The 23,666-nt window shown below is 38.5% G+C and overlaps 1 long non-coding RNA gene across 2 annotated transcripts; it reads right to left on the reverse strand.

Annotated features, from left to right (window-relative positions):
* Positions 1-4,317: 4,317 nt before the first annotated feature.
* On the reverse strand, positions 4,318-22,152 carry LOC141105810 (uncharacterized). Of its 2 annotated transcripts, XR_012235656.1 has the most exons (4): positions 21,887-22,152; positions 18,352-18,421; positions 8,776-8,880; positions 4,318-4,498 (listed from the first exon to the last, which is right to left on the reverse strand). It is a non-coding gene; the product is annotated as an uncharacterized lncRNA (long non-coding RNA). The 2 variants fall into 2 exon arrangements; XR_012235657.1 differs by lacking the exons at positions 18,352-18,421; positions 21,887-22,152 and adding an exon at positions 9,090-9,307.
* Between the last annotated feature and the right edge of the window lie 1,514 nt (positions 22,153-23,666).

Raw genomic sequence — 23,666 nt, forward strand, 5'->3', positions numbered from 1 at the left:
TGGATAACCTTAGCTGAAATATTTGCTACATATAATATTATATACAGTATATATATATATATATATATATATATATATATATACATACATATATATATATATATATATATATATATATATATATATATATATATATATATATATATATATATGATACATATAGGAACAGTAGAAGTAACCCACCCGATATTTTGTTTTATATATATATATATATATATATATATATATATATATATATATATATATATATATATGGGGGTGATTTACTAAGATGAATGCGCTGCCCCAGTTCATACGTTAAGTGGTGCACTGGAAAAGTCATTAACCGAACGTGCGAACCGACAAACTTTCAAGCACAAAACGATAATAAATATGTAAACTGCAACTGGTGCTAGGGTAACTGCGGTTTTCTCATTAATAATAATAGCGCACGCCCAATACAATTGGTTAATTTCATCCCATTGGATGTGTCTTGTTAGGCAATTAGTAGGTGTTCTCACTTAATTAACCCTTTTGATGCTAATCTCATTCCTATTACCTCTAATATATCTTTGATATGTTTTTTTTTTCTATTTTTACCCAAATCTTTCAATACATTACAAAGAACAGAGAAGTGTTTCTAAACCCAATACATTTATATTTTCAGATCTTGATCTTTAAAGGGGACCATACACTGCAATCAGTTGGATTTAAAAAAAAAATAGATTTAGTGCAAGAGCCTGTTTGATTCCCTATAATTTTAATTAATTGTTCAAGTGCGTCTTCCTATTACCTATTTTGCCAAAATATGGAGCTGTACAGAGATTGGCCAAGCAGATTGCATAGTGCACGACCATCTTAAGTGCCAAATTTGGACTGTAGATGTGCCATGACCCACTTGTATTTTCCTAACAATATTTCTTGGGCATTAAGCAAGGCAAATGAGAAAGCACCTTTTTTTGAGACATGCTAGATCAGGGATATGCAATTAGCGGACCTCCAGCTGTTGCAGAACTACAAGTCCCATGAGGCATAGCAAGACTCTGACAGCCAGAAGCATGACACCCAGAGGCATGATGGGACTTGTAGTTTTGCAACAGCTGGAGGTCCGCTAATTGCATATCCCTGTGCTAGAGTGATCAGAAATATTCAAACTACGGCTGTCCAGCTGTTGTGGAACTACACATCCAATGAGGCATTGTAAAACTCTGACATTCATAGACATGACTAGGCATGATGGGAATTGTAGTTCCTGAACAACTGGAGGGCCGTAGTTTGAAGACTCCTGTGCTAGACCATTATTATGCCTCCTTTAGGTTTTCCTTCATTTTGCACAGGTGCTTTAAATCACAGTCAATGGCTTGGTATTTTGGACAGCTATTTTAGCTAAGATAAATTCCCAAAACATGTCCTGCCGGGGTACTTGAGGACTGAGGCTGAGAACCACTGCTCTAAAAATGGAAAATTGAATACTTACCGCTCTGTAATACTTACAGTGGGGATGGAAAGTATTCAGACCCCCTTACATTTTTCACTCTTTGTTATATTACAGCCATTTGCTAAAATCATTTAAGTATATTTTTTTCCCTCATTAATGTACACACAGCACCCCATATTCACAGAAAAACACAGAATTGTTGACATTTTTGCAGATTTAAAAAAAAAGAAAACTGAAATATCACATGGTCCTAGTATTCAGACCCTTTGCTGTGACACTCATATATTTAACGTAGGTGCTGTCCATTTCTTCTGATCATCCTTGAGATGGTTCTACAACTTCATTTGAGTCCAGCTGTGTTTGATTATACTGATTGGACTTGATTAGGAAAGCCACACACCTGTCTATATAAGACCTTACCGCTCTCAGTGCATGTCAAAGCAAATGAGAATCATGAGGTCAAAGGAACTGCCTGAAGAGCTCAGAGACAGAATTGTGGCAAGGTTCCTAAGAGCACAGTGGCCTCCATAATCCTTAAATGGAAGACATTTGGGATGACCAGAACCCTTCCTAGAGCTGGCCATCCGGCCAAACTGAGCTATCGGGGAGAAGAGCCTTGGTGAGAAAGGTAAAGAAGAACCCAAAGATCACTGTGGCTGAGTTCCAGAGATGCAGTCGGGAGATGGGAGAAGGTTGTAGAAAGTCAACCATCACTGCAGCCCTCCACCAGTCGGGGCTTTATGGCAGAGTGGCCTGACGGAAGCCTCTCCTCAGTGCTAGACACATGAAAGCCCGCATGGAGTTTGCTAAAAAACACCTGAAGGACTCCAAGATGGTGAGAAATAAGATTCTCTGGTCTAATGAGACCAAGATAGAACTTTTTGGCCTTAATTCTAAGTGGTATGTGTGGAGAAAACCAGGCACTGCTCATCACCTGTCCAATACAGTCCCAACAGTGAAGCATGGTGGTGGCAGCATCATGCTGTGGGGGTGTTTTTCAGCTGCAGGGACAGGACGACTGGTTGCAATTGAGGGAAAGATGAATGCGGCCAAGTACAGGGATATCCTGGACGAAAACCTTCTCCAGAGTGCTCAGGACCTCAGACTGGGCTGAAGGTTTACCTTCCAACAAGACAATGACCCTAAGCACACAACTAAAATAACGAAGGAGTGGCTTCACAACAACTCCGTGACTGTTCTTGAATGGCCCAGCCATAGCCCTGACTTAAACCCAATTGAGCATCTCTGGAGAGACCTAAAAATGGCCGTCCACCAATGTTTACCATCCAACCTGACAGAACTGGAGAGGATCTGCAGGGAGGAATGGCAAAGGATCCCCAAATCCAGGTGTGAAAAACTTGTTGCATCTTTCCCAAAAAGACTCATGGCTGTATTAGATCAAAAGGGTGCTTCTACTAAATACTGAGCAAAGGATCTGAATACTTAGGACCATGTGATATTTCAGTTTTTCTTTTTTAATAAATCTGCAAAAATGTCAATAATTTTGTGTTTTTCTGTCAAAATGGGGTGCTGAGTGTACATTAATGAGGAAAAAAAAAGAACTTCAATGATTTTAGCAAATGGCTGCAATATAACAAAGAGTGAAAAATTTAAGGGGGTCTGAATACTTTCTGTCCCCACTGTACCGCTCTGTAATTTTCCTTTCCTGGTGACTATCCATGGCAGCATATGCACAATACATACATATGCTACCAGGAAGGCATCAGGAAAGTAGATTTTAGACAAATCACACCTTTTTTTGTTTTGCCATGCCAATCAGCCTAGTTAAGCTGCAGCTGGGAAATCTGTTGCATGAAAAGTAACAAAACACATAAAACATAAAAATTTGCTACAAATTTTATTGGTCAACAAAACAGGACTTGGAAAAGACCAAGGAAAGCAAAAAACACATGTATGTTAATTTGAGTCACTAACAGAATATGGTTTTTGAGATCTGACCACTTTGCATTGGAAATTAACAGGAGTTAAAACGACTGTGCCCACAAATGGACACCTATTAAAGGGGTTGTAAAGGTAAAAATTTTTTCACCTTAATGCATTCTATGCATTAAGGTGAAAAAACTTCTGACAGAACCGCCGCCCCCAGGCCCCCCGTTTTACTTACCTGACGCCTCGAAAGTCAGCTTCGCGTTCCCGACATCTGTTCCTCCGCTCACCCTGGCCGCTGATTGGCTGCAGTGGATGGATTGAAAGCAGCGCAGCCATTGGCTCGCGCTGCTGTCAATCACATCCGATGACGCGACGCGCCGGGGGGCGGGGCCGAGTGATACAGCGAGCGGCTATAGCCGCCGGCTGTATCACGGGAGCGCGCCCGCAAGCACTCACCACCGTGCGAGGGAGCTCGCATTAAGGTGGTAAATGCTTGCGGGGAGGAGCTGAAACAGCCGCCGAGGGACCCCAGAAGACGAGGTTCGGGGCCACTCTGTGCAGAACGAGCTGCACAGTGAAGGTAAGTATAACATGTTTGTTATTTTAAAAAAAAAAAAAAAACACCTTTACAACCGCTTTAAGGATTTAAACATTAGTCAACAACATCTTGAGAAAGATTTTGCAAAATAATGCAGCACAGACAATTAAATCAAAGTGAACGACCTACAAACGACACACATTGACAACATCAAAACTGTGAACAAGATAACTCTTTCCTATAAAAATTTACCATTGGTACCCCGGGTTTTTTAAAGACTCTTGCATACCTCTGCCCACCCTGAACATAAATTTCCCTTTAAAACGACATTTGCTCACTCAAATAGGCACTACTAACATAAATGTTTAATCAACTAATCTGATTTTAAATGTTGTTTCCTGGGTTGAAAAACATAATTTTGGACCTCGAAACTTGCATGTAGGAGAAAAAAGAATTAAAAAATAAATAAAAATAAGCAAGTCATTGTTTTATTTTTTTTACAAAATTGTGCCAATAATCAACTAATTTAGATTTCTACTGTTAGCCTGTCTGTCCGTAGATGTTATTCAAAGTCCTAAGTTCCAGTTGGCTTATCCAAAGGATAAAATCTCATTCAACTGTATCCACGAGGAATCCAGCTTCACCTATAAATACTGGTACCAGCAAGAAAAAGGGAAAGAACTGGTTTTAATTGGCAGAGCCTACAAAACAGAGGAGGCAGAATTTGAGAAGAAATTCATAAATAAAGGAATGACAATAGAACCCGATGGACCCATGAAAAGCATCCTGACCATCTCACAGGTCTCATCAGATGATAGTGCGGTCTATTACTGTGCCAGCAGCATCCACAGTGGAACAATTATAGAGGAGGGTTGTGTAAAACCCCACATGTACATCTTTATAAGAGTCTTGGTAGAAGGAGGAGATCAATGTGAAGGTTTCATTAACTCTCTCCTGCATACTCATGTCCAGGATAGTTATAGTTTCTACATTACCTTGCTGTCTATCCAATACCCTCTTGAATATCTTGGTAGCTATAAGGGAAAAAAATGCTTCATTTACAGCAGCTTATGGGTGTTCATGTTATCACTCACACCACTGATGCTGCTAGGCAAGTGTCCCATTTCTTCTTCCTGGTGGTGATAGCTGGTCCAGGGTGTTCTCTGAAAGTGATATCACAGGTCACATGACTGCAATGTAGGAGACATTTGGGATCAGGTCTGTGAGGTCAGGGCAGGAGTGAGAGGAAAAGGACATGTCCTTTCTCAGCTCTGGCAGTAAGTCAGCAGGGCAGTTTGTCGACATGCCGGGTGTTGTTGATGCAATTTCTGCACATAGGAATCCCCCAACATGTCAGTCTCTTGGCAGTACTTTTTGTACCATTTTCTCCAGCTGGCAATCTTTACAACATACCAGTTGCTCCACATGGCAGTCCCTTAAGGGCTCCAGTCTCTCCACCTGGAAATCTATCCAACATGCTAGTTGCTTCACAAAGCATTCCCTTTAGCGCACCAATCTTTCAGCCTGGCAGTTTCTCCAACACACCAGTGCAAGTGCTAATCACTTCTAAACTCCACACTACACCTGACAGTCTCACTAACAAGCCAGTCTCTCCACATGGCAGTTCCTCTAGCATATATTCTTTTCTACATAGACGTGTCTCCAACACACCAGGTGGCAGTCTCTATAACTTGGCAGTCTCTCCAGGTGGCAGTGTCTCTAATATGCCAGCCTCTCCAGATGGCTGTCTCTAACATGCCAGTATCTCCAGGTGGCAGTCTCTCTAACATGACAGTCTCTACAGATGACAATCTCTTCAGGTGGCAGTCTCTATAATGTGTCTGTCTCTCCAGGTTGCAATCTGTCTAACATGCCTGTCTCTCCAGGTGACAGTGTCTCCAGTATGCCGGTCTCCCCAGATGTCAATCTCTCTAACATGAAAGTCTCTCCAGATTGCGGTCTCTCTAACATGTCAGTCTATCCAGGTGGCAGTCTCACTAATGTGCCAGTTTCTCCAGGTGGCAGTCTCTCTAATGTTCTAGTCTCTTCAGGTGGCAGTCTCTCTAATATACCAGTTTCTCCAGGTGGCAGTCTCTCTATCATGCCAGTCTCTCAAGGTGGCAGTCTCTCTATCATGCCAGTCTCTCCTGGTGGCAGTATCTCTAACATGTCAGCCTATCCAGGTGGCAGTCTCACTAACGTACCAGTCTCTCCAGGTCGCAGTCTCTTTACCACGCCAGTCTCTCAAGGTGGCAGTTTCTCTAACTTGTCAGTCTCTACAGATGGCAGTATCTCAAACTTACCAGTCTCTCCAGGTGCCAGTCTCTCCAGATAGCAGTCTCTCTAACATGCCAGTCTCTCCAAATGGCAGTCTCCCTAACATGCCAGTCTCTCCAGGTGGCAGTTTCTCTAACATGCCAGTCACTCCAGGTGGCAGTTTTTCTCTAACATGCCAGTCTTTCCAGGTGGCGGTTTCTCTAACATGCCAGTCATTCCAGGTGGCGGTTTCTCTAACACGCCGGTCACTCCAGGTGGAAGTTTCTCTAACATGCCAGTCTCTACAGATGGCAGCCTCTCTAACATGCAAGTCACTCCAGGTGCTAGTATCTTCAACAATCCGGTGGCTCCACAAGGCTGTCGCTCTAACATGCAATGTAGAAATCTTTCAAACAGGGCCTTCTGTCTCACCACATTGCAGGCACTATAACAGGGAAATGTCTTCATATGGTGAACTCTCAGACAGTCTAGTCCATTGGTGCTCAACCTGTAACTCTCCAACTGTTGCAGAACTACAAGTCCTATGAGGCATTGCAAAGCTCAAAGTTACAAGCATAACTCCTAAAGGCAGAGGCATGATGGGAATTGTAGTTTCAGCAACAGCTGGAGGGCCACAGGTTGAGCACCCTGCATATAGCAGTCTGTTTACATGGCAAGTTCTCCAACAGGACAGTACAACAACTGTGGCATACGGATAAGGTGGCTACAATATCATGGTCTGAAGTTCTGGCAATATTTAACTCTGGGATAAACTAAAAATGTACCCTTGCAGGCCCCCCACCCCCCACACTGCAAGAACTAAATTTTTTTTTTTGTTACGGGAGACAGAAAATACGTCACCATGTTAAATCATATTAAAGCCAAAATCATTTTTGCTTAGATTCACCTGTACATGATTTTTATTGTGCACTGTTTTAGTAAATCGACCGCACAGAATAAAACAGGAAATTAAAAAAAAACAAAAGACACAGTAAAGTAGAGAAACCGGACACCTTGAAGATATCTGATAAAACTGGAGCGACGAGGGGATGGCTGGAACTTTTCCTGGTCATAAGCTTTTTTTCCAGTAAGAATAAATGACCTCTTCTTACAAGGATGTCACAAGGGAGCATAGAAACTCCATATTGTACTGTGTGCAGAGATCATGCAGAACTGTTATATGATTTAATATTGTTTTTGAGACTATTTACTAAACTGGTCAAATACATGCAGATTATGATCTCAATGTACAATCTGTTTAAGATTTACCTGCAACTGTCAACTACAAAGTTCTTCCTATACACTTCATTCAATTTACATATCTGGTAGACCCTCACAATAGATTTTGATGATTCAACAGATCAAATCTGAGCTAAATTGGTATTTCTGTTGAGTAAACTACAATGTTATGCTGTCATTATTATTATTATTATTATTATTATTATCATTATTAGTATTCATATTAGCATTATTAGTACTATTTTATTATTATTATTAATATTGTTATTATTTTATAGTTTACTTATAGTTTATTTACTTAATATGAAAACAATGGTTTAGGCTTTGAGCAAAAATGAAAACAAAAAAAAAGAAGAAAATTGGCTTTTGTTGCCACTTCGATCCCAAATAGGGGAGAAATTGTCTCTGTTGTTTTTTTGTTTGTTTTTTGCTCGATTTTTCGATTTTTGAGAATATGTCTCAAATTGTTCTATGCAATGGTTTAAGTTTTAATAGTTCTGTTTTCTTCACTTACTTATTTTCATTATATTATTATCATAATAATAATAATAATAATAATAATGATATAATTATTATCATTGATATAACTATGCTGATGATTATTACTATCATTATTATTATATTAATTTAATAATTCATTAACCAATTCATTTATTTGTTTTGAAAACAACTGCCTCTGGCCATGCTTCCCATCTCCTTACTCCTCTCCATTTGTTTAATATTCCAGTACTACTAAACCAAGAATAATTGACTTGCACCTGAATGAGTTTGGCGATGAACCTCCGACCATCCTCAGATACCAAAACATTATTAGGCATCATTCCACCATTTTCAACCAAAAAGCAAATAAGCAAAATAAAAACAACCTACCATCAATAATTCTGATTGCCTCACAGTTCAAAAAAATAAAATAAATACAACACTGGTGACAAATTGTCTTGATCAGTTTGATCATTTTGCAATTAAACCTGGTTGAAAGTGGTTGCAAATAGTTACATAGATCCATACATAGTTAGTTTGAAAAAGGACCCAAGTCCATCTGGTTCAAGCAATGCCGTAATGCCAAATGCCATAAAATTGTTCATGTGTTTTTCATCAGCATATCCAGGCATGTTAAAGATGGGCAATTGCATAAAGTACAGAGTACAGCCTATACAACAAACAATCAGCACATGTATTATTTGTTATATAGTTATTATTTAAATGCACTCTTATATTATTAATAATAGCATTATTAATAATACTTACATAATAATAATGATAATAATAACAATAATAAAATACGTTTGATAATTCAAATTTTCAAGCTTTTGTAATTATATTGAAATAGGTAGAGTAAGATATTGCAATTTGTATACAAAGTGTTAATATGCTTTAAAACAACGCCAAAAAAATGCAATAGTCCAGCACATAAATACGGTGTACATATGCTTACCCAAAGAGGATGGTTATATGACAAACGCTTTTTTTTTTCCTTTTTAACGTTTCCTAGGTATGTGTTGGGGAGTTGAAGTAACTCAGGAAAAGATGCGGGTGGTGCCTGCAGGAAAAGAGGTGGTTATTCTCTGTGAGCACAACGACAACACCTATCTGACCATGCTCTGGTACCAGCAGAAGAAAGGACAAGGATTGAAGCTTATAACGTATTCAGTGGGAAAGGACAGCAATGACATAGAAGATAAAGACAATATAAACAAATGGACCACGGAGAGACCTGAAATCCTAAAGTATTACTTAAAAATAACCAACCCAGAGGTTGGGGACTCTGCAGTATATTTCTGTGCAGCCAGTACACAGCCGCACAGAGCAGGTGAAACATTGGCCAAAAAGCTCAATTTATTAGAAGCTCGTAACACCAGTAGGGGGAGCACACACTCAATCTTTTAATATTTTTTTTTATTATCCATTTGTATAAAGTAGCAGTTTTTTAAAATTGTTTCAATTACATTTTTTTTAATGAATGCATTTATTATTAATGTATTATTAATTTATTTCAATTTACTTATTTTCAATGAATGTATTTATTATTTATAATGTATCATTAGTTTATTTTTAATTAATTTCTTATTAAATTATTTCCAATTAAATTATTTCAATTATTTATATGAAATTATTATTTAAATTTAGTTAAGCTGAACTAAGCTTTCAGTTAATGGGGGGGGGGATTTTCTAAATACAAATAGGCTGTTTAATTTGCAGTAGAATTTTCTCTTAGCTTAGTGAATGCGGTGAAGCTCTGCTGACTTCCATCATCCAAAAAAGGTGCAAGCAAATATACTGTTTTTTGTTATTAATATTATAATTATTTTATTTGTATTGCATGTGATTGAGTATTATTTAGAAAGGGGAATTTTCATCAAATTCACTAAGTGCAAATTCCCTTGCAATGCGACCAGCTTATTTTCCCTTAATAAGTCAATCATTAACGGCGTTCCTTGCTCTCTGAGTCGTGAAACTTTCACCTTCTCCAGTGATAGTGCAAACATTGCACTTGATATAATGTAATGGAGTTATAAATATCCAAACCAAACCACTATAATAATGTATTCAACACATATTCCACATGGATTTACTTTAAAGTCAGGTATGTATTCTTAACTCTTCCTTTTTTTTTTTTTGCGGCTGTGATCTGACTTTCTGTTAGAGGGAGGCTACATTCATTCTTCATGGTTCACTGCAGGGACCTCCAAACTTTCTAAACAAAGGGCCAATTTACTATCCTTCAGACTTCAGAGGAGCCAGACTGTTGCCAGTGGTAGTAGACAATACATGATATTACCAAATGTATTGGGACACCTGCACTGAGGTCAGGCACTGATGTGGACGAGAAGGCCTGGCTCGCAGTCTCCGCTCTAATTCATCCCAAAGGTGTTCTATCGGGTTGAGGTCAGGACTCTGTGCAGGCCAGTCAAGTTCCTCCACCCCATGTCTTTATGGACCTTGCTTTGTGTATATTACTTGGGAAAGACTTTTTCTGAACTTCATGATTAAACCCATACTAACTCCCTTGAATAAGCGTGCCATTACTGACCACTAACTCATCGAATAGTTCCATGGCAGCTGTTAGGGTTTATCCATAAAGTCAGGAAAGGTCAGCGCTTATTAACAAAGTGAATCTAGTTTCAGAGATGCACACAGAGGAAGGTTTTCTGGTTAATGTAATACCAGACATCTTGTAATGTCTACTATTAGCCAAAACTTTTAGGCTAGGTTTACACTAACCCATACTTAGAAAAGAAATCTGCAGTGGATTGCTTTTTAGAGTGCAGCTGAGTAGCCACTGTCAAAGCTTGGGAAGAGATCCTTCCAACTCCTGAATTATTTTTTTTAGGCTAATGGTAATTTACAGTACAGTGTAATTGAATGCGCCGCAACTGCTAGGAAAGCATTTGGCTCAGGCTGGGTTCACACTAGCTTCGTCCGCCAATCACAGCATGGGGTCCGGTGGGTCCCTGTTCCCTGAATCAGGTGCGAACCAGGTCCAAATATTTGCCTAATTTTGCACCTGAAACTGAGCCAAAGACGCACAGGACCCTTTTCCAATGCGGACCGTGGCTGCACCGGAGGTCTGTGAACTGGCTCCATAGAGAGCTGGTCACACCCTGCTGTCATGCGAATCGGATGCGGAGAAAACCTCATCCAATACGAATAAGTGTGAACCCAGCCTCAGGGTTGCAGCACGACCGTATTGAAACTAATGGCCAAAATTGACAGGCAGCACCGATTTACGTGCCACGTTAAATTTGCCACAGCTGCAACGCAAAGCTTAAAGCGGAACAGTCATTTTTTCAACTTTCCATCTAAAAAATCTTCGGCCCTCGTTTTAACTTTGGATAGTAAAAATTTTTTTTCTGCCAGTAAATACCTTATACAGCCCACTTCTTGTTTCTTGTCTGGTGATAAGCCTAGGCTTATGACATCATGCACAGCTCTCTCTCTCACTCTGGTGAGAATTTGCCAGGAAGGGAGGAGTCATAAGAGTGCCAATGAGAGCTGCAGAGCTGGTGGTGTGCCTCTGTGGTGTAAGTTTATCAAACAGAGATCATTTATCTCATTTCCGTTCTCAGCAGTTCTCAGATAAAAATCTTCTCCTCTGGCACCCTGTTCATGAAACGAAGAACATTTGTTCTCAGAAGGAGAAGAGAGGAGAAGTTTTTCCTCTGAGAACACCTGAGATCTGAATAGAAGGAGGAGGGATGCCTGTGATCTCCTGAGACACCTGTCTGATTACAGAGCAGCTGAGTTTTAAAAGTGAAAACAAAGTTAAAGAAAACATGTAATTACATGAAAATAATAAGCACTGGCGCTTTTTTAAACACACATTTTGGCCCTTTAGCACACATTTTGGTTTGTAATGCACATTTTGGCGCTTCTTTAGCATGTAGTTTGACACTTTGTTAACGTGCATTTTGATTTGCTTTTTATGCGTATTTTGGCAAACAGCACATTTACTGGCCATTTTTGGGGTGCCATAAATAATTAATGGCACCGCAAGCATATCATGCATTTTACATGTGTTTCCGGAACGCACACAAAACGCAGATAAAAAAATTTGCCAAAATACATGTTAAAAAGCACCAAACTGCACATAAAAATATGCTAAAATGCGTTTTAAAAACAAAGCCAATATGGGTGTTGAAAAAAAAAGTAGCAAAAAAATAGTACCAAAGTGCGCACAAAAAAGGGCCAAAAAGCCAAATTGAAAATTTTTTGGACATGGAGCAGCAGTGTGCGATTTTGCAATGCGCATTTTGGCACGTTGGTAGTGTATTTGTCAAATGACAAAATGTGTGGCAAAATGCATGTCTGCTAACTGCATTTGGGGTGCCATTAACCTCCCTGGTGGTATTCCTGAGTCTGGCTTGGGGTGGAATTTCAGTACCAAAAGTGGTAACCCCGAGCCACACTCGGGATCGCATCGCAGGATCCAGGAAGAGCTTACTTACCTTGTCCCCTGGATCCTGCGATGTCTCCCCGCAGTGTGAGAGGCTCGTCCTCTGCTTGATTCATCACAGTGCCGAGCTCCGTTCCCTGCGAGCGTTGCGACACACGGGAACGGAGAACGGCGCCAAAAAAGTGAAACACAAACAATACATACAGTACACTGTAATCTTACAGAACTCATTACTGTATGAAATTATTTCACATCCCGTTTGTCCCTAGTGGTCTGCCCAGTGTCCTGCATGCAGTTTTATATTATAAAAACTGTTCTTTCTGCCTGGAAACTAGAGATTGTCCATAGCAACCAAAACTGTCTCTTTACATCAAAAGTGGTTTTAGACCAGCTAGAAAACAACGATAATAAATTAGAATCACTTGCAGAATTGAGCGATAGTGATTTGTGGGGAGATCCGTCATCAAACACTGAAAAGTAATGACAGCGACAATTCTGCAACTGAGCAATTTTCAGTGTTTTTGATTTGATTTCATTATTGAATACTTTTTATTATTATTATATTATTATTTGGTATAATTATTTATAGTTATTTATTATATTATAATTTATGATTTCGTGTTTCAAACTTTATCATACCTGGGATGTCTACTAGACTCTTGTTTGGACAGATTTAAGTGAGTTATTCCTAAGAATTACAGGCCTAAAATATAAAACGCCAAATTTCCATGAAAAATAATGGTACCGCTTTCAGCATCAAAAATATGAAATAATCATACCGCCAGGGAGGTTAACAATGAATGGCACCCAAAAGCGCATCGCGTATTTTGACAGAATTTTAAAGCAATTTGGAATCGTGGCAAGAATTGTGCAATTCTGCCAACAATTCTGCATTGCTCAGATGTGAATGGGTTCTAAAAGCAAATACATTATAACTATACTGTGTTTTTGTAATATATATATATATATATATATATATATATATGTATATATATATATATATATATATATATATATATATATATACTATATATATATAAAACACATATATACACACATAAACACACATATAATCTTCCGCTTTAAGTGAAGGTGACCCCCTGACATGCCACATTTGGCATGTCATTTTTTTGGGGGGGGGGAGTGGATACCCTCTTTTTAGAGGCATCCAGCTCCCACTTCCTCCCGGGGCACTGCGGTGCCGGAAGGAAGTTCACTTCTCCCCCTTCCCTCTCGACAATCATCTGGGACACGTCACAGGTCCCAGAAGATTGCCCGGCCAATCACAGCGTGGCTCACGCATGTGCAGTGCGCGCCCCCCGGCTACAAAGCCACAGCCGGTCGCCCACAGTGACAATGCCGACGCCGCAGAGAGGAGGGGGAGAGGAGCGGGGCTTTGTACACCCGCATCGCTGGACCCTGGCACAGGTGAGTGTCCGATTAATAAAAGTCAGCTGTTGACTTTCATATGGGTGGAACTCCACTTTAAGCTTGCTGTTGCTGATATTAGGAGGAAAGAATCCTCCTTCCTCACATCACAGCAGCTTCTCACCCAGATTCTCCACCTCTGAGCTGGAGAATCTGGGACAGAGATATATTACAGAGATGTCCAGTGCATACCTCCCAACTTTTTGAGATGGGAATGAGGGACACCTAGTAGCAAAAGTATGTAGGCATAGGGCACACCCCCTGCCATGCCCCCTTAAAGGAGAATTATACAAAAAAAAATGAAAAGTTAAACCCAATAGTGCTTTTTTTTTCCACTACTATTCGTTTACACTGGCTTTTCAAATTTACAAATGCAACAATTTAGAAATTGGATGAAAGGTTATCACTGGGAAACACTTTTTGAAAGATAAAAAGTGCATTTTATATACAACTATATATCTCAGACCAAAATGAGGGACAAATGAGGAGGAAGGAGGGACATTGTTCCAAATCAGGGACAGTCCCTCGAAATCAGGGACAGTTGGGAGGAATGCCAGTGAGGTCTTCAGATCTTGTCTTCATAAACTGGTCATCTGTGTAAAAGTGAAAGACAGAAGGGTGTGTCTTGTGGTGAGAACATGTTCTCCACTCCTCATCTCAGCTTCATAAACTGGCACACCTGAGAGATCAGCCGTGAACATCAGGATCTCGGCTCTTCTCTGTTTGATAAACATACACCTGTGTGTCTGTGTAAATCCAGGAAGTGAACAGGCAGCAGCTTCAGATGCCCACAGTTAAAATGGCTGCAGCCAGACTCAGTGGAGGGAGATTTCTGCAGCATATTTGGCAAGTACTGAATCACAGTATATATAACATAATATGCAAAGTGGTTGGAGGGAAGCTTCAGAATGGCAAAGATGTTTTTATTACAAATTATGTGAGCAGACTGCAGTTCCTCTTTAACAGCCACAGCATATAAACAACATCCTGTATTTTAGACTTGTGGGCAATCAGTGCTGGTAAAACTGTGGCTCAGCCACCTGTTTTTACCACTATCCTGGCCGCCCGCATGAAAGAAGCCTTAACCACTTGAACACCAGACTCTTTCTGGCACGTTCTGTTTACAAGTTTAAATCAGTATTTTTTGCTAGAAACAAACCCCCAAACATTTAAAATTTTTTTAAGCATAGACCCTAGGGAATAAAATGGCAATTGTTGCAATTTTTTGTCACACAGTTTTCGTGCAGCGGTTTTGCAAATGCAATTTAATTTTTGTTTTTTTAATGAATAAATAAAAAACAAAAGACAATAGTTACCTCAATTTTTTTTTAATGATGTGAAAGATGATGTTACACCGAGTAAATAGATAATGAACATGTCATGCTTTCAAATTGCTCACATGTATGAAATGGCGACAAACTAGGATACTTAAAAATCTCCATAGGTGATGCTTTAAAAGCCTTTACTGGTTATCTGTTTAGGTTTACAGAGGAGTACCATTTATATATGCGTGGGCGACTTACATATGCATTTGCTTCTGCACACGGGGATGGGGGCGCTTTAAATTATATTTTATTATTATTATTTATTTTACTTTTTACTTTTGCACTGTCCATTTAATTGTTTTTTTTTTATTACTTTTATTTCTATTACAAGGAATGCAAACATCCCTCGTAATAGAAATAAGGATGACAGGTCCTCTTTATGAAGAGATCTGGGGTCAAAAAGATCCCAAATCTCTTCTTTACCTTTAAAAGCAAAAGATCAATAAAAAACACTTTTAAAAATCTTTCTTTTTAATTTTTTTTTCCTTCCAGCCTGGACTGGAAGAGACGTCATGATGTCATTCTGGCCCTCCAATAGAGTCGATCAATTCGTTTTTACTTTGATGGCCTATGGGAGCAGACGGTTGCACCTCCTGATCGTATCTCGTGTGAACCGGCGGTAACAGTAAGCCCAAGATGCACCAGGGAGTGGCAGGAGGGGCTCATGAGTATGCCGGCCGTCACCTATAAAAAACAGTACCGGGGTTATGGCTGATGTCTTCAGCCATAATCCGGGTAAATCACTTGTAAACCGCAAAGTACATATATGTATTGTGGTCAGCAAGTGAACTCCACTTTTGTGAGAAAAAAAATAGCTAATAAAAAAAATATCTAAATATCGTATACCATTGCGACACGAGTCATATTGTGATTGAATATTATTAAAAATGACCTTTCCTTTTCAATATGCAGCCACTGTAATTTTCTGTAAAATGCAATATGGCAACCTGGAGGTGTTCTGTACACAGATAGTATATAGAATGCCCCCCAGAAATGTAATTTCCTGCCTGTGTGATTGGCTTACTATTTTTCCCAGAAGTCTGCACTAAGATACAAGTCAGATTTTGAACATCCCCTGCAACACAAATTTCAAAGGAAATCACCTCTAAAGGGATGCAGACCCTGCCAAATGTACATATTAGAGCCCTGCTGGTGCAGCAGCTGATGGATAATTACAAAATCCCTACCATTCTCCTTCACTTTGCACATGGACACAGAGAAACAAACAGCTATTTCTTCATAATAACAAAAGGTAGGGATCTGCAACAATGTTTTGGTAAATTCCTTACAATCAACATAGATCACCCAGAGGGGAATGTTTTTTTTTTTTTTCAACAAAAGCGGAGTTACTCTTTATGTTTTATCATGGAGAACTGGATCAGTTAAAAAGTATAAACCTGGAAATTTGATAGGATAAGGGGTATGTGGCTTGAAACTCCAGATATGGCTACTTTGGACCTGATAAACATACAAGCTTTTTATATCAACCTTAGATTGTTCCTAATTCCATTAACGTAAAAACATAAGACTTATGAGCTTTCTTTTAGGTTGTGGGTAGAAGAGCTCTGTTTGCCTGATCTATGCTGCATTTTGATTCGCTGGTGGCTAGACCCCATGTTGTAATGGATTGTCTCCAATGTCCTATTGAACAATATTGTATGCTCCCTATTTAACTATATTTTATGTCCCTTTAGCTAGACTATATTGTATGGATATGCAATACAACCAACCTTCATGGTGCATTCTCAGTATGGTATACTGTATGTGGTGCTGGTTGAATTAATAAATTGTTGTAATAACTTACTGCATGGGGTTATTTTACCAAAGACAAATAGATTTTTGACTTTTGAGGGAAGTTGCACTTTGCAAGGGAATTTTCACCAGTGCTCAGTGAACGAGGTCAAGCTCTGCTGATGTCTATCACCCAATTATGTGCAGCCAAAAAATCTGTTTTTATTTTTTTTTTTTTTCCTTGCATGTGAATATTTTCACCACTTTCACTAAGCTCTGGGGAACATTTCCTTGCAAACGGCAATGTCCCTTGAAAAATTAACAATCTATTTGCTTTAGTACCCCTATCAACCCCTATGTTAATAATGCAGGACTGTACTTCTAACTGTGAAACCTTTAATAAAGGCTGATTTAAAAAAAAAATACCCATTCTTTGTGAAAGTGATTTTTAAACTTCTTTAGAAAAAAAAAAAAAAAAAACAGATGTGGAACATAACAGGAGAATATATGAGAAAGGAGGAGCTAGGAGTCAGGTGATCATTTACCAATTAGGATTAAACAAGCAGGAATCCAATCAGATTACAGAACATTTTGCCCTTATCATCACAATAGCTTAGTTTTTCATATACTATTCCTTTGTAATTTCTAATAGTGTTGGGAGGATTTTAAATAATGAAGAAATGGTGGTATCAGCTATTCATCCTGTGCTGCTTTCTATGTAAGTCTGACTTCAGCTTTAAAATATTTCAGAGGGATCAGGATTCCATTTTTGTTTTGTCATTCTCTTAAAGTTTTATGAAGTTTTTATATATTTTTTTTCTATGTTAATCTCTTGGCATTTTATGGTAAATCCCTTGGCTTTATACAGGGGGCCAAGTTTCCATTTTCAGTTTGTAATTCTATTGGTCTTTTTTGAAGGGACTGGATCCTATTTTAATGTCATTCTCTTGGCCTATTACAAGGGGCCAGGTTCCAATTTAAGTTCGTAATTCTCTCAGTCTTTTTTAAAGGATAGGGTCCTAATTTTAGTATGTTCTTCTCTTGGTCTTTTATTGGGGGCCAGGTTTCAATTTTCGTTTTCAATTCTTTTGGTCTTTTTTGAAAGGATGGGGTCCAGTTGTTGGTATGTCATTCTCTTGGCCTTTTACCAGGGGTCAGTTTTCCATTTTTAGTTTATAATTTTCTTGGACTTTTTGGGGGGATGGGGGTCCTTGTTTAGTTTAATTTTCTTGATCTTTTACAAAGGTCCAGGTTTTCATTTTTGTTTGTAATTCTCTTGGTCCCTTTTGAGGGGATGGGATCCTTATTTTAGTATGTCATTCTCTTGTTTGTTTTTTTTCTTTTTAGGGAACTAGGTGCCATTTCTTGGTTGTCATTCCTTTAGTCTGAAGTGCCAATTTTTAGTTTGTCATTCTTTGGACCTTCAGAAAGATATTTCCCAGGAGAAACCAACAAAAAAATGATACTTTGGATAATATAGTCCAGGGGCACCAAAATTGTTTTAGGGACTTTTTGTAAGCTTGCAAATATTGCTTGAATACAAAAGGGAGTCATTTGTTGATAAGTTCTATGTATAATATGATCATAAAATATTTCAACTATGCAAATTAAGAAGACATGAAATGAGACCTACCTTGTTATAGTTAGCACTATTTCCTTCCACAGGTGCGAGCTGGGCAGTGGTGGTCAAGCAAGAGAAGAAACTGGTAATAGTAAATGCGGGAGGTTCAGCTGAAATGCCATGTTATCAAAGTGATTCCACCTATTTCTACATGGCCTGGTATCAGCAAAAGCCTGGTAAAGGGTTAAAGATGGTGGTCTCATCAACTGGAGCTAATGATTTTAAAAAGGAAGATGATGAGACGGAATGGGACCTCAAAAGGGATGACACTCACAATTCTCAGCTAATTCTGAAATCTGCATCTAAGGATGATCAGGCTGTATATTTCTGTGCAGCTAGTCAACACAGAAGCTCAAACCAACACTGCACCTGGCACTAAATGTCAATCGTACACAAGCCAAGCCTGTTCACATATCGATCCTGCCATCTTTCCCAGTACAAAATACTGACTTCATTGGATTCCCTGACCTGATAATCATTTTGCCAACAAATTAGATTTTTAGGGGTCAGGCCAATAAAATACCAACCAAACTCTACACTTTAATAATCTTAAGGCCGGGTTCACATATGTACGGTTGCGGTTTACAGCCCGGGTTCCGGTGCGTTTCTGTTCACCGGTTCAGGTGCGAATCAGATCAGTTTTTGCCTGATTTCGCACCTGAACAGGACCCAAAAACTCACTGGACCTATTTGGAAACTCCACCGTGGCCGCCCTGGACTTGTGTGAACTGGCTCCATTGAGAGCCGGTCACATTCACATGTCATGCGAATTAGATGCGGTTAAAACATATGTAAACCCGGCCTAAAGCCTATCTAAAACCAAAAATTGAATATATTGCAGCTTACCAGTACTCAAATGTGTTATCTACATTAGTATTCACATTTTCATTAAGTACAGAAATACCTATTGATCCTGCCAGAAATGTAGTGTCCTTGTTTCTTCCCGTGAGCTTATGAGCACAAATGACCTTTATTGTGTAAAATACTAGTCACATCAATACACCATGTACAGGAGATGAACAAGGCGGGCATGTTTAAAGTCCACCCCGTGTGACAACCTTCATAGATACTATAAAAAAAAAAAACAAATGCAATGCAGTTGTTTTACTAAAACTGGGGAGTGCAAAATCTGGTGCTGCTGTGCATAGAAACCAATCAGCTTCCAGGTTTTTTTCTAGTCAAAGCTTAAAGTGGTTTTAAAGCATAAACATTTTTCCCTAATGCATTCCTTGCATTAAGGTAGAAAAAGTTTAGGCATCAGCATCCCCCCCTTACCCCCCCCACCTTCTACTTAGCTGACCCCTCATTCGATCCAGCGCCATGCACGTCTCCAGCCCTTTTCTCCCCTCACTTCTGGGTCTTGCCATTGGCTCCCAGTGCTGTCATTCAAAGCCAGTGACGAGGGAGCGGGGGGGTGCAGGGCAGAGTCCCACTGTTTGTGTCAATGGACAAAGCAGCAGGGCTCGGGAGTGAGCATGCACAAGTGCCCCTGTGGGAAGAGGCTTTTCTGGGGGCACTGGACAGAGAGGAGGGGCCAGGAGCACGAGACCTGAGAAGAAGAGGTATGTAGCTGCACTGTGCAATTCTATTGCACAGAGCAGGTAAGTATAGACATGTTTGTTATTTAAAAAAAAAAAAATAATCGTACCTTTACAATCGCTTTATTTGAACAAGTTGAAATTATAAGCCGATTGGCTACAATGCACAGCTGCACCACATTTTCCACTCTCCAGTTTTAGTAAATCAACGCCAATGGGACAGGAAGTGTGTCATTTCCAAGATCACCAGGAGAAAATAAAGAAAAAGGTTTAGTAAAAGAAAACAAATGCAGCTACCTCATCTAACAACTGGTAAGCTGCCATATATTACATATTTGTGTTTGGATTTAGATACACTTTACCCCTTTTGCTCCCACCGACGAAAGACTTATGTCAACGGCAGCACAGTCTGGAGTTCAATTTTAAAAAGACATAATATGCATGTTTATAAAAATGACATCAAACCTAGAGAGAAATACATGCCTGCTGTTACCTACCTCCATTTTCAAAATTCCAGGTACCTGTCTGTCTCTGGATTGAAGCCCTGGATCTGAATACTTATTTTGGGCCAGTGCATCAGAAATTACTGCCATTGGTTAGATACTGTATGTGTGTTTAGTTTCTTACCGAATTGAAATTTGGACAAATTTTTCGTTATTCAGAAATTCGGATGTATTCGAATTTCTGAATTGCACTAGTAACGTATTTAAACAAATCCAAAATAACTAAACAAAATTTCGGACGAAATTCAAATTTGAAAAGTTTTTGAATACAAATGGTTTTTGATTTGAATTGTTTTCAAATCGAATTTGAATTTCCAAAGGGAATAAAATAGAATAGAAACAAAAGGAATAGAATAGAAAATAATAAAATAGAAAATAAAAAATATATAATATAATAGAGTAAAAGGGAACAGAATAGAAAAGAAAAAAAATAGAATAGAAAATAAAGGGGCAGAATAGAAAATAAAAGATCAGAATAGAAAAGAATATAGTAAAACAGAACAAAATAGGGTAGGAAATAAAAGAACAGAATAAAATAGAATAGAAAATAAAGGAATAGAATAGAATAGAATAAAATATAACCATCTTCTGAAATTCGAATTTCAAATAGAATAAATTAAGATTAGAATACAATAGAAAAGAATAGAATAGAAAAGACTAGAACAGAAAAAAAATAAAATAGAAAAGGATAGAATTCAAAAAATAGAATAGGATAAAATAGAATTAGAATAAATTCAAATTTGAATAGAATATAAAAAATTTGAATAGAAAAGAATAGGATATTATTCAAAACAATAGAATAAAATCAAAAGAATATAACCATTTTCCAAAATTCTAATAGCATAAATTTGAATTTAAATAGAATAGATTATAATAGAATAGAAAATAAAAGAATAGAATAGACTAGAATAAAAAAAAAAAGAAGAAGAATAGAATAGAAAGAATATAACTATCTTCTGAAATTCAAATTTCGAAAAGAAAAAAAATCGAATTTGAATAGAATAGAATAAACAATAGAAAATAGTAGAAAGAATATAACTGTTTTCTGAAATTCAAGTTTCGAATAGAATAAATTTGAATTCAAATAGAAGAGAAAAGAATATTATATAATAGAAAAGAATAGAATAGAAGCTAAAAGAATAGAATAGAATAGAAAAAAAAAGACTAGAATGCAATAGAAAGAATATAACCATCTTCCAAAATTAGAATTTTGAATAGAATAAATTTGATTTTGAATGGAATTCGATTCAAATTCAAATGCAATTCTAATTGAATTTGAATCGATTTTGAATTCAGCCGAATTTCAAGCTAGACAGTGTTAAAAAAAATAAAAATTAAAAAATGACCCTAGTAAATTACTCAAGGTAAAAAATGCTTTAGTTGCATACTTTTGCAAATGCTGCTATGTCAAGGCACCTCTGATAAGTGAGATCCAAAAGTGTATCTGAGTTTCTCAACTATGGGACATACTGTATATCACAATGTACAGAGAGCAAGCTTACTTACCCAAATAGGATACAGACAAAAAAAAAACTGGCAGGGGTCCTAACTATTTCCTACTCTGTCAAAAACTAGAAAAGAATGATGTTATAACAGGCAGAGACTAGTTGGTATACTGGTATACCCTCCATGTTCTGCCACCTGAGCCCTGTAATGTAAAATAAAGGTAAACATCTAATAAAGGCCACTCCATTGGCCATGGTAGATGGAAGGAATCAACTAGTCAGGTGCAGTGATCTTACCAAGGCAACACCAGAGAAGTAAGAAGCCAAGGGTGGTTATCTGGGACATGAGTCAGGTGCCCTTCTACCAATCAGAATCACAGTAGGTGTGTCATTGTCATCATTAACTCTCAACAGCCAAACACGTGAGACACAACTCCACTTTCTTTCCTCATAGACTTGCAAATGATGAAGCTATGGCAATTTCTGATGCTAGTTCTTGGCTATTTTTTGTGTAAGTATAATTAAACAAGACTGCTTTATGTTTATTAATTATTTTCATTGTCATGAAGATAGGATTACTGCCATAAAAATCTGTTGGCAATAATATCATTCCAAAGGGACCCCAACATTTGTTGTAGGACACCACATGAGGTCAGGACTCACGGGTGGTGTTGTCCATTTGTCCACCTCTAACCAAGCAAACGTTGTTTGTTCCTTCAAACAGTGTGATGGCAACATAGCTGTGTGCTTAAAATGGGCATACAACATTCAGGCTTTTGTAATATATTTTATGGAATAGCTTTAGAAGTTATGAAGACCTCAGCGATAACGAGAATAGTCCTATCTTACTGCTATTCTTTTCCACAGGTCGGAGCTGGGCAGAGGTGGTCAATCAAGCGAAGAAGTTGTTAATAGTAAATCTTGGAGATCCTGCAGAAATGCAATGTTATCAGAGCAGGTCTGACTTCTACAACATGTACTGGTACCAGCAGAAGCCTGGAAAAGGCCTGAAGCTAATTGTCTGGTCAACCGCAGCTGATGATTATACCATGGAAGACGCATACAAGGAAATGTGCAAACTGACTCGGAAAGACATTCACAATTCTACACTAAAGCTAAATTCTGTAACTAAGGATGATCAGGCTGTGTATTTCTGTGCAGCAAGTTTACACAGAAGCTGAAACCAACACTGCACCTGGCACTAAATATCAGGCATGGACAGTTTGTGTTCACATTGCAATCCTGCCGCTAGGGTGCCTACATTACTAATACATTTTTCAAATCTTTTGTTGTTGTTTTCCCTATCTGTAACCCTTGCAACAGTTCTGGTTTTACTGGTCCCTCTGGTAAACTTTAACCAAGTGTCAACACTACAGACCATAAAAAGCAACAGTACTAATATATATTATATGCATAAGATTTATTATTAAAATATTTTTTAGCAATTTGTTGTCAGTGTGTCAGTTAAAAGAACAAGAGGCTTCAAGAAGACCTTTTCCAGTTTTAAAGATTTTAAAGGGTTCTCGATCAGTGTAAATGAGATATGAGGTGCACTCGATATGCAGGGATATCACACTAACTAAGCAAGCTTCGGGAGGCAGTGGAGGACAGAAAAGCTTGGCGTAATATGCAGGCCCGGATTTACTCCCTTTGCCGCCCCAAGGCCGGGTCCTTCAATGCCGCCCCCCCCCCCCCCCCACACACACACACACACACCACCATTCTTGTCCTTTATCGATGACTGCTACAATAGATCAGTTAAAAACATATCTCCACACACGAGAACACTGAAAATAACTGACTTTAATTGTACAGACTAAAAATACTTCAGGGTAAGCGCG

The sequence above is a fragment of the Aquarana catesbeiana genome, linkage group LG08, assembly GCF_042186555.1.
Source record: "Aquarana catesbeiana isolate 2022-GZ linkage group LG08, ASM4218655v1, whole genome shotgun sequence".
NCBI lineage: Eukaryota > Metazoa > Chordata > Amphibia > Anura > Ranidae > Aquarana > Aquarana catesbeiana.